Raw genomic sequence first — 12,904 nt, 5'->3', positions numbered from 1 at the left:
GGTAAAGAAGCAGAGGGGGGAATAAAATGTTTTCCGCCGTTTTTTGAAGAATCCTTTCAAATTTGCTATTCCAAAAGTACCTTATGACACGACTCGAGTGGCAAAGAACATTCTCTGCAATTCCTGTCTCAGTCCGTGCACCCGTTTCGGGTCCTATCGTCATCATACAAACATACACACAGACACACAAGAACCAGCTTTAAAAGTTAGATTATGTAGGAACCATGTGAACCCGTTATTTTTTCTTATGTACAACAGATACTACAGTATTTCTGCTTTATGAAAAGCAATATTTCAAAAACAAAACTAGAGATTTGAATTTTGACCACTTTTCCCCCTTTCTGTCACCAGTACTGAAGAACAACTCATATATATATGTATAGGTTACAACACGAGTGTTTTTTTATATGGCTTGTATTTCAGTCAAGACCCAGCGGATGAATATCATCGGGAGACACGAGCCTCTGGCGAGTGGCTCTCGATTGATATTCCCGCTGGGTCTTGACTGAAATACAAGCCATATAAAAAACCACGAGTGTTGTAATCTGTATATCCCATTCTACCATCAAACACAAAGTGTAGACTACTAGCGGCACTGTTGCGATCTGTGCAGTGTAAAACAGTTGCCAGCGAGACTTAGCCCTTTTGCAACCTTAAACTAAGTGACCGTCGCTGAAAAAATAAAACGAATGAGTGCATCGATAAGTACGCGGTAACACTACTTTCAGACCATTTAAAAGCTTTTAAGTAAAGGTTCATAAGTTGCAAGAAAGTAATGAAGTCGTATAGAAATTAATTTAGTTGAAGCGCACAATTCTTTTGTTTTGCGTTTCAGGTCGGCAGAACGGGCGAAACGGGTTTGGGACCCATTTGGCTTACTCGATTCAGAATCGATTCCACGTTGTTTTTCTCGAACGTGTGTAATTAGGCTTATTGACAGAGAAGCAAATTTTAGGGAACAAATATGTAGGTTTAGATTTAACCATTTGCTCCCTATTTGAAATGTATCTACGTGATAAACTGTTTTGCGAGTGTGTTTGCATGGATGAACTTAAACTGGTATGGGTGTGAGGAAAACGCGACCGACACGTCTGTCACCGCCGATTGATTGTATTTTGAAGGAATATGACTGGATTACGGAAAAATACACACATGTTAAGTTCTTGGATACCTTCATCGCCAATGTGGACTTACTGCAGAGCCAGGCAAAAGAGTAGACTTGCTCGCAAAACACGTGAAACAGCCGAGGTTTGATAGCGAAGCCCAACCGTGCCAGGTAAGGACGGTCTGACAGATTCTCAAAAGTCGTCTGCTAACGATGCAAGGGAGGGTACTCGTGTTTTTGTTTTGGTTCGCTAGCATCTGGTTATCTTGTAAGTTGAATGTTCGTTTTTTTCGACCTGCATTGCTTTCATAATGAAAGAAACGTTTGCTTATTGCATCTCATACATCAGATCAGTTCTGAGATTCATTTTTGCGTGCAACTGATATGGTTTTCTGAGCCGTGCAATACGATTTTGGAACTTCACAAATGTGTCACATTGTTCGGCGCGAGGTCAAAGGTCGGGAGGAAAGTAGTTCTTTGCCCAAATCGGAATCTGCACTATCATATATTTTTTGGAGTCCATGATGTATTTATTGAGCTATAAAAATACAACATATATACCCATACTGAAGTAACAGAGACAAAGAAGGGAGGTCATGGGATATATATATATATACACACACACACACACACACACACACACACACACCATGTACACACACACACACACACACACACACACACACACACACACACACACACACACACACATACACACACACACACACACACACTCACACACTCTCTCTCTCTCTCTCTCTCTCTCTCTCTTTCTTGATATCTCTCTCTTACGTGAGTCATTCTCCAAAGCTGGTGACTTTTTTGGTCGTTCACTTAAAACCAAATTTTTACAAAAGCAAATGTTGCCAGACTTTTCCCCCTGTTTGTTTAGACACATAATATGTTTAAAAAAAGCACCAACAGCAAAATCTGGGTCCTGATTTGGCCTATATGGTCCGCTGGACCCAAAAAGCAACAACTAACTAACTAACCAACAGCAAAATCAATGAACATATTTATGTTTTAATATCTAAAATAGTGTAAAAATGTCATTAAATCAACTAAAATCAACTGAAAAGTATTTCTTGCTTTTTACATTCAGTCAAGTAATGACTGAATGTCTTAAACATTGCCATTGGCGGTGAGGGAGGTTTGTCCCCCGATGTATGTGTTTAATGTATGTATTTATGTGTGTATGTGTATGTGTGTGTGTGTGTGTGTGTGTGTGTGTGCGTGTATGCTACTATGTGTGCGAGTGTGTGTCTGAGTGTGTGTATGTGTGTGTGTATGTGTGTGTGTGTGTGTGTGTATGTGTGTTTGTGTGTGTGTGTGTGGCCAGTCATTCTCAGAAGCTGCCCGACGGTTTTTCTTGAAAAATGATGCATACATTGCTGAGGGCATTTGCTTGTGTAATTTTTCTCCAATTTTTGATAGGGCTATTTGTTTGCAAAAGTTGAGGCGGTACTCTCACGGCTACAGTTTTTCATCAATTTGTTTGAAATTTTTGTTACACGATCTTCGACTGAGTGCGGACTATGGGACTACATTTCAGCTTGGTAGGGGAGGGGCCCCTAATATGGACCACTTTTTGTTTCATGCTGATAACTAGCTTGTTTTCTTGCGAAGAAGTTTGATTTTGTGTTTGGTAGTCCTTCTCTCTTAGGTTAACCGGTGGGCCTAATTAGAGTGAAATAGCTTCGATAGACATTCAGCAAAGATTAAATACAGAAAAAAGCACAAATGGCACAAATGGCCCAATATGGACCAGTGAAGCGGCCTTCACGAATCACTGTAAAAAGCCCCCTATAGCCTACTTCAAAATACCATGGTACAACTTCGTGTGCAAGTCAGACTAATTCAAATATACTTTAGATTGATCTGTTTCGGGTTGATGAGAGCATTATTTGAAGTACATCAGGAAACTAAAGAAGCTTATCAAAAACAGAGTGAAAATAAGTGAAATTATCAACTTCCACAAAAAAAGACTATTTGTTATATTTTTGGGAAATCTCGAGGGCTATAGTTATAGGTTATTTTCAGCAAGCTTCTTCATGAATTAATTAGAATTGCCTTTAGCTTTTATTTTCTTCAATTTGTTTAAGGGACACACACACACACACACACACACACACACACACACACACACACACACACACACACACATACATACATACATACATACATACATACATACATACATACATACATACATACATACATACATTAAACACATACATCGGGGGACTTCATATTAGGGGACTCACACATACTTGTTTTGCTATTATTTTTTGTTTGCAGCAGAAACTCGGGGTAAACGCTGCTAAAAAGTAACAAATACGGTCTAAGCTGTCATATATAGCCATTTTTGTGTGATAAAAGCTTTGGCTGTGGACAGGAACGAGTCTGTTTTAGGCGGCAAATTTAGAGTGAACCCTGCCAAACGTGGAAAAAAGCGAAAAAGCCTAACGGTTTTGAGGTTTGTGTTTCTGCAACTGTTTTGACATGTGCAACTTATCCAGAGAGGGTGAATAAAGCGAATGAAATTGTTTTGAGCGCTCTAGCGCCGTTAGTTTGTCAGAACAGGAAGTGGTCCATATTAGGAGCCGGTCCATATCAGGAGCCTTTCCGCCTACCTTGACGATTTGTTTATGAAATGTTCACTAAAATTTAGCCACATTATTTTGTCGATTTCTAAAAGGTCGATATTTGAATCACAAAGGTGACACCATTGTATTCTGTATTGCCTCCTGTATCCGAACACATATCATTTTGTTGTGTTTGATTGAACAAATAGGCTCAAAATGAAGAAAATCATTAGATAGGGAATTTCTTTATTGTTTGAAGAAGACGCATACAATGATAATTGTTCTGTTCCTTATCATTTGCTGATTCCAAAAATAAACAATTTAGGGTGTTTGACGATAAAAATGTGCCTAAAATGCAAAAATGCCTTGAAAGAATGCTTCCAGGCTGTACTGATTGTAGGCCTACACACTGTTCAGTCAATCAAGATAAACGAACGTCATTTCAAGTCTGGAACACACAAATGACGTAATTTTGAAAGGCGATAGATTATGCCACCACCTTGCGATTTTCTTTCCCACAAACACGGCAAATATTTGGCTCAACCTGTTTGTTGTGCTCTCTCTCTCTCTCTCTCTCTCTCTCTCTCTCTCTCTCTCTCTCTCTCTCTCTCTCTCTCTCTCTCTCTCTCTCTCTCTCTCTCTCTCTCTCTGTGTGTCTCTCTGCACAGATTCTTTCAAAAACAAATATATATCCCATTTAATGAAAATAGTATATTCTTGATTGTTATGTCCTTTGGGACACAGTCACTCACTTTTGATTTATTGTTTTGTTCACGAAATTATGATGTTCTGCATAATATCCATTGTCTTACAGAGTTGATGTACTATTGCATATCATGTATTCTGACTCTAATTGACTTGCAAATGTTTACTTTGCACCTTGTCATGAACATTTATAAACTACAATGTTTCATATAATGCACTTGTGTACATAAACTTATACTGTTTTACTAATTATGTAAGTATGTAGTAGTAGTTATTATAGTAGATTTAGTCCCTCTTTAGGGCGAGGGCCAGATGCAAAAAAGTATACCAATGCTTATTCTGTTACCCTCGTAAAATAAAGAATTGTCATTGTCATTGTCATTGTCTCTCTCTCTCTCTCTCTCTTATCCGTTCTCTGTTTGTCTGTCTGTCTTTCTCTATGTCTGTCTCTCTTTGTCTCTGTCTGTCTGTCTGTCTGTCTGTCTCCCTCTCTCTCTCCCTCTCTCTATGTCAAAGAAAGTTAAAGAGAACCGGGCGTATTTTAGTGCAATCGCTTGACTGAATGGTTAATCACGCCTCGGCGTTCTTGTTCTTTTCTTGCAAACTGTCATTCTGATAACAAAGAACCTTGTTATCATCAATTCATCTGACATTAATCAAGTTTTATTTGTGGGCCATATTCCCGCTTATGTTTACCAGTTTTGGAGATTGACTCACACACACACACACACACACACACACACACACACACACACACACACACACACACACACACACACACACACGCGCGCGTGTGCGCATCACTATTGCCAACAAGGTGACAAAACACATTCACACGCGCATAAACAGACAGACATACTCAAACAACCTTACACACACACACACGCTGAAACTAACAGTAACAACAAGGTGATTAAATCCGAGCGTGCTAGATCCTGTTAGGATGTCACACACACACACGCTAAAACTAATAACAAGATGATTAAACCCGAGCGTGCTTGATCCTGTTAGGATGTCACTGACACACATCAAAGCGGCCCTGGGTGGCGGGGGATCAAAAATCGAAGAATAGGTCGGCACCCACCGTATTTTAGTTAGTGTGTTCCCCAACTGTAGCCTCAGTTTAGGTCACTAAGAATCCTCCTTTTTATATCTAGTCAAGTTTTGACTAAATATTTTAACATCGAGGGGGAATCGAAACGAGGGTCGTGGTGTATGTGCGTGTGTTTGTGTGTGTATTTGTGCGTGTAAATGTGTGTGTGTGTCTGTGTGTGTGTGTGTGTGTAGAGCGATTCAGACTAAACTACTGGACCGATCTTTATGAAATTTGACATGAGAGTTCCTGGGTATGAAATCCCCGAACGTTTTTTTCATTTTTTTGATAAATGTCTTTGATGACGTCATATCCGGCTTTTCGTGAAAGTTGAGGCGGCACTGTCACGCCCTCATTTTTCAACCAAATTGGTTCAAATTTTGGTCAAGTAATCTTCGACGAAGCCCGGGGTTCGGTATTGCATTTCAGCTTGGTGGCTTAAAAATTAATTAATGACTTTGGTCATTAAAAATCGGAAAATTGTAAAAAAAAAATAAAAATTTATAAAACGATCCAAATTTACGTTTATCTTATTCTCCATCATTTGCTGATTCCAAAAACATATAAATATGTTATATTCGGATTAAAAACAAGCTCTGAAAATTAAATATATAAAAATTATTATCAAAATTAAATTGTCCAAATCAATTTAAAAACACTTTCATCTTATTCCTTGTCGGTTCCTGATTCCAAAAACATATAGATATGATATGTTTGGATTAAAAACACGCTCAGAAAGTTAAAACAAAGAGAGGTACAGAAAAGCGTGCTATCCTTCTTAGCGCAACTACTACCCCGCTCTTCTTGTCAATTTCACTGCCTTTGCCATGAGCGGTGGCCTGACGATGCTACGAGTAAAATGGCATTGCGTTCAGTTTCATTCTGTGAGTTCGACAGCTACTTGACTAAATATTGTATTTTCGCCTTACGCGACTCGTGTTTTTTTGGTCAAATGTAAAAGCACATTGCAACTCAAGTAATATTTTAGGGAGAAATGTTTGTTGTTGTTATCTTCTTTTTTGTCTTGTTTTTTGTTTTTTGTTGTTGTGGTTATTTGTTCGTCGATTGTCTTTTTCTGTAAAATGTATTTTGCGGGTGCTTTTGTTACTGCTTTTCGCCATACTTTGTTTAACCTATGGTTCACCTCTTTACGCTTGTCTGTATTACTGGTAGGGAATTCACAAGCTTGTTGTTTCTCTTTGAAGTGAGCAATCACCACACACATAAACAGAGACACTAAATACATTTCCAAACCCCAGACATGCACAACATAACCTGCTAAACAAGTATAATAAATATATCTTGATGTACATTAATTAGAAGAACAAGCACATTTTTTCTGTACTTTGTAATAATATGCTATTTGTGGAGAGAAAAAAAAACAAGTCGCGTAAGGCGAAAATACAATATTTAGTCAAGTAGCAGTCGAACTCACAGAATGAAACTGAACGCAATGCCATTTTTCAGCAAGACCGTATACTCGTAGCATCGTCAGTCCACCGCTCATGGCAAAGGCAGTGAAATTGACAAGAAGAGCGGGGTAGTAGTTGCGCTAAGAAGGATAGCACGCTTTTCTGTACCTCTCTTTGTTTTAACTTTCTGAGCGTGTTTTTAATCCAAACATATCATATCTATATGTTTTTGGAATCAGGAACCGACAAGAAATAAGATGAAAGTGTTTTTAAATTGATTTGGACAATTTAATTTTGATAATAATTTTTATATATTTAATTTTCAGAGCTTGTTTTTAATCCGAATATAACATATTTATATGTTTTTGGAATCAGCAAATGATGGAGAATAAGATAAACGTAAATTTGGATCGTTTGATACATTTTTATTTTTTTATACAATTTTCATATTTTTAATGACCAAAGTCATTAATTAATTTTTAAGCCACCACGCTGAAATGCAATACCGAAGTCCGGGCTTCGTCGAAGATTACTTGACCAAAATTTCAACCAATTTGGTTGAAAAATGAAGGTGTGACAGTGCCGCCTCAACTTTCACGAAAAGCCGGATATGACGTCATCAAAGACATTTATCAAAAAAATGAAAAAAACGTTCGGGGATTTCATACCCAGGAACTCTCATGTCAAATTTCATAAAGATCGGTCCAGTAGTCTAGTCTGAATCGCTCTACACACACACACACACACACACACACACGCACACACACACGCACATACACCACGACCCTCGTTTCGATTCCCCCTCGATGTTAAAATATTTAGTCAAAACTTGACTAAATATAAAAAGAATCCTCCTTTATCATGTTTTATCGGCATGAACATTTCTCCATCACAGTAAAGCGTTCCTGGGATATAATACCTCCAACTTCGCTGGGATAAAACAGTGATACAAAAGAGCAAGTCTACTACTACTACTACTACTACTACTACTACTACTACTACTACTACTAATAATAATACCGGCACGGTTGGCCTAGTGGTAAGGCGTCCGCCCCGTGATCAGGAGGTCGTGGGTTCGAACCCGGGCCGGGTCATACCTAAGACTTTAAAATTGGCAATCTGGTGGCTGCTCCGCCTGGCGTCTGGCATTATGGGGTTAGTGCTGGGACTGGTTGGTCCGGTGTCAGAATAATGTGACTGGGTGAGACATGAAGCCTGTGCTGTGACTTCTGTCTTGTGTGTGGCGCACGTTATATGTCAAAGCAGCACCGCCCTGATATGGCCCTTCGTGGTCGGCTGGGCGTTAAGCAAACAAACAAACAAACAAACAAACAAACAAACAAACTACTAATAATAATAATGTATAATATTAATAAAGCGCATGTATCCAGGGTTTAACCCTGCTCAAAGCGCTGTACAATAACTGAAAAAATTCAACGATATAACATTATTTGAAGTGCAATCACACACATATCAATGAACAACACAATGCACTATAAAACATTATCCCATGACCTGCCTCTTTGTCTCTGTTGAGGTGATTATTAGGTGATTATTCTGAATAATCCATCACAACCATATGGATAACCCATCACAACCGAGTTTCGATCTCAACTGTCATTGGTCATTGTCATTGATTTCAGAGTACAATTGAATAATTTATAGAGGTCATCTGCATATTCAGAGTTTACAGATGGACTATTTTTTTCAACATACGACTGAAATATTTTGTGGTGTCAAAGTCAATATCACGTATAGGTTCAGGCCTACATGTGTCAATATTGAGAAAATAAAGAATATTTCATACGAAACGCACATTCTGCATGGATTTAAAGAGCGGCGTCGAGATATTTCGCTGGCTGAAGCGACTGCATGGTCAAAGGCATGTTCAACGAGTATCGCGAGTGGGATCAAGGGACGATACTCCCTAATTTTTACACAGACAGCCATCTACACAGAACCGTGAGAGAGAGAGAGAGAGAGAGAGAGAGAGAGAGAGAGAGAGAGAGAGAGAGAGAGAGAGAGAGAGAGAGAGAGAGAGAGAGAGACACACACACACTGACACTGACACAGTTTAATTGAATGTGGGACTACAGCCCGTTCAATGGGGGGGGGGGGGGGGGGGGGGGTACACATGAATCACAGGAAAAAATAGAAAACATGATGTTTAAACGTATGCAAAATACACAATTTCGGCTCCATATGATAATATTGGCAATACTTGCGCATCAAATAACTTAAAAAATACATCAAATGAGTTACAACCCATGTTCTTTAAAGTATTCAAAAATTTCGATCGTGCTTCGCTTTGCTCTTGTTGCTGCGTCTTCAATTGCGACGCCATAACTACGTCTTGTTGAAAAGGTGAGGCCAAAATATTTAAACGAATTTACAACCTCCAACTGATTCCCATCAAAAATCCATTTTTCTCTTGCACAAAATCCGCCTTTTGATTTAGAGAGAGAGAGAGAGAGAGAGAGAGAGAGAGAGAGAGAGAGAGAGAGAGAGAGAGAGAGAGAGAGAGAGAGAGAGAGAGAGAGAGAGCAATCAAAAAACACAACCCAGCCACCTGGTAGTTCGAAAACTCAATCTGAAACTGACATCGATTGTCGAAGGCATGCCTGCGGTGCATAACTCTGAAAAAGTTGTCGTAGCTGGGAACCCGTTGAGATCCATTCCAACGCCCAAAAAATAATCAGAAGACTCACCATGAAGTCAAATCAAACGTTAGGTTTTCTCATTTGGTTATTTGCTTTGGCTTTAAGTGTATTGCTTCGATTCATAGCTGAATCTGCTTGCAACCGTGCTGTTCAAGACTGTTCGAACTGTCGTCTGCTAGACGGGCTTGTGTGAATCTGAGTCGAGTCAACTGTGGGGTTCAGCGACAAATGAGGGAGTGGCATCAAAATGAAAAAAAGAAGACGAAAAGAAGTTGGAGATACAGTTAAGATATATGGGGAAGAGAAGAGGATGTGAGGTGTTAGATGTATCCAACCTTAGGTGTTCAAACTCAAGACCGGGACAAAGTAGAAAGCGATGTACTGCGACCGACTCTCGGTGCCGACATACAACTTCCAAGCTTTATTGCTTAACGTCTACAACAGGCGAAGTATTGAAGCTTTTATTTGGCTCACCTAAACCCGACGACTGAATGTGTAAGTGATCCACGTGTGAAAACCAAAACAGAACAGCGCCATGACAGCCAACATTTCTATCCCCGACTGACAAACTGTAACACTGCATGCGAACTGACTTGGGTCAACGATCAAACCAGCACGGCCCGAACTGAATTTGTTGCGCTGCCATTATCGTGCGCAATTCTGGTAAAAATATAAACCCGGTATGCCGAATTGAGTATAACGAAAGCCGATGTCAAATATGTGACCCTCCACCACGGAATGAGTCGCATGTCACCTTTGCATGATTTTCATATTTTTACATTTTCCTAAAGAGTTTGTTATGCTCTATCCAGTGGTGAAAACCGTTTTAGAAAAGAGCGGAAACTGTTTGAGTTATACGCCTGTGACTAAGGTGACCCTCACACTGTTACCATACACTCTCCGGACTTATATCAAGCCTAGCGCAGAACCGCGCGAGGTGACATGCGACTCATTTCGTGGTGGAGGGTCACATATACACAGGGATATTTTAAAATGACTTTCAAAATGTAAAAGCAGATAGCAGACCTTTTTATAAGCAATATGAATGACTGAATGTCTACATACAAGTCGAACGACGCCGTCCATTATGCTGACAAATGGGAACTAGCTTTGCGCATGAATTCATTGACATGAATTTCGACTGCGGAGGCTTTTGGCAAGCTGAAAACAGGCACGGGCAGGTTTTAGTGGAAAAAGTAATTGTTTTTAATGAAAACGTCGGAGTAATGGGATAAATAGCTTACACACCTCGTCCTGAATATCTTGCATATTTTCCCTCGGGTCGATTTTCATGTATTACCTCGCCAAAGGCTCGGTAATACATGAAAATCGACCCTCGGGAAGATAATCAGAACTCGGAGTGTGTAACCTATATTTATCACACACGCGGACACACATACACGCACTATTGAATACACATTGCACTATAATACATTAACACAAACATACGCATTCACGCGCGCGCGCGCAACACGCATGCGTGAAAAACTATGTACAGTACATAATGCAAAAATAAGCATCAGGAACGGACTAAGCTTGAAAGAGTATTTTATGGTAAATGTTTGCGGAAAAGGTGTGTTTTAAGTTTTGTTTTGAACTGTGACAGGGATGAGCAACTGCGGAAGTCTGCGGGGAGGGAATTCCAAACAGAAGGAGCTTGATACTTAAAGGATTCTTTCCGTACGTTTCCAGTTTAAATGTTGGTACTTTGAGGAGCTATTTAAGGGTGTGTGTGTGTGTGTGTGTGTGTGTGTGTGTATGTGTGTGTGTGTGTGTGTGTGACATCCTAACAGGATCTGGCAACGTATGTATGTGTGTGCGCGCGCGCGCGCGCGCGCGCGCGTGTGTGTGTGTGTGTGTGTGTGCGTGCGTGCGTGTGTGTGTGTGTGTGTGTGTGTGTGTGTGTGTGTGTGTGTGTGTGTGTGTGTGAGACATCCTAACAGGATCTAGCACGCTCGGATTTAATCACCTTGTTATTAGTTTCAGCGTGTATAAAAAGGATGAGTTTTCAGACGTCGTGGTAGAGATCAGCTGTCCTGCCTCTACGTTTCTTTTGCCTGACTCCAAGCAAAGGTAAGTACTTTTCTGTACTGAGTGAAAGTGATGTTTGCACTCTGTCGATACAAGGGTGAGTCAAACAAGACTGAAAGTGCCCTGGTTTTGTACTATGCAAGTGGAATTCATCTAAAAACGTATATATTGTTGAATATAGCAATATTATTTGCTCATCTTCTGTATCCAAACACACTGGTCGAAATCTAGGAGGAAATTTTGACGTTGTCAACATGTCGTTAAAAGTATTGTGTTTTAGCTGGTTCGTATAGCATTTTGTGTTTCAAAAGCTTGAATCGTTCTGTAAATCTATTGTGATAAAGAATTGGGCTTTAACTGACTATCGAGTTGACTTGACAAGCTGGTCAGTTATTCAGTTCTTTCGCAGGTTGGCATACTGTTTAATAGGCTGTGTTTTCCACCACAGAATCTAACCATGGTTACCAAGCTAACTATCGTTTGCCTGTTGTGTTTGGCTTTGACCGCTGTCTTCGCCTCACTCCCGGTGAGTCATGCATTTATTTACATCTTTGTCAAGAATCATCTACACTATACCCGTCATAAAAAAATACACATATACGTTTAGCTGTAGATCTTTGGGATGCGGTCAGTTATATTAAAACCAAAGATGTTGCCAGAAAGGTAATTCATATCCCTACCGTATGAAATAAAGAGTGTAATTTGCATAAATTAGTGTTTATGCAGTTGACCCACGACCCAGGACACCACCCAAAATCAGATTTGCAAAAGCAAACTTGCAGACACTAAAATGCACACAAACTCTAAATGAGAAAGAGTGACCCCGTTTTTGATCTCAAATGGAAGAACAACTAATTTTCTACCCATTCCAATTTATTTGGTTCAGCTGTTGTGACCAGCAGTGTTGTTTTGCCGTTTTGAAGAAAACTGGTGTCAGCCTCGTCAGAAGCCGTAAAAGGCTTGTTTGGGCGTCATTATTTTGTGGGCTATACGGGTACAAATCCTGTAGTTTTGTACAGGCTCCTTGTATTGCTTTCTGATTTGACATGAGCATTGTTAACACAATTGCAAAAGAGTGTGTAAAATATCATGGGGTTTAAATGAGTATTTTGGACGTACTTGAACTTTTCAGAAAAGTTTGATTAAACTGTAATATACTTTTTTCAGCATGGTTGCAAAAACTCAGCGTTTTGCAACCGTCAACACAAATAAATATTACAATTGGGGATTTATTTTGGTACAAAACCAACAATGCACTTGGGTGGTATGGAAATATGAACACAAAAGAACAATTGCAAAAAACAGGTCTTCCA

The 12,904-nt window shown here is 39.6% G+C and overlaps 1 long non-coding RNA gene across 1 annotated transcript in view; it reads left to right on the top strand.

Annotated features, from left to right (window-relative positions):
- Positions 1–11,223: 11,223 nt before the first annotated feature.
- Positions 11,224–12,904, top strand: part of LOC138946678 (uncharacterized) — a 5,410-nt gene continuing 3,729 nt past the window's right edge. Inside the window, exons 1-3 of the long non-coding RNA XR_011449405.1 lie at positions 11,224–11,240; positions 11,541–11,633; positions 12,040–12,117. This is a non-coding gene — a long non-coding RNA (uncharacterized lncRNA). The remainder of the gene's footprint in view (positions 11,241–11,540; positions 11,634–12,039; positions 12,118–12,904) is intronic.

Source organism: Littorina saxatilis, linkage group LG14, assembly GCF_037325665.1.
Source record: "Littorina saxatilis isolate snail1 linkage group LG14, US_GU_Lsax_2.0, whole genome shotgun sequence".
Classification (NCBI taxonomy): Eukaryota; Metazoa; Mollusca; class Gastropoda; order Littorinimorpha; family Littorinidae; genus Littorina; species Littorina saxatilis.
Note: the sequence above shows the minus strand (reverse complement) of the source record. Positions and strands in the feature narration are given on the sequence as shown.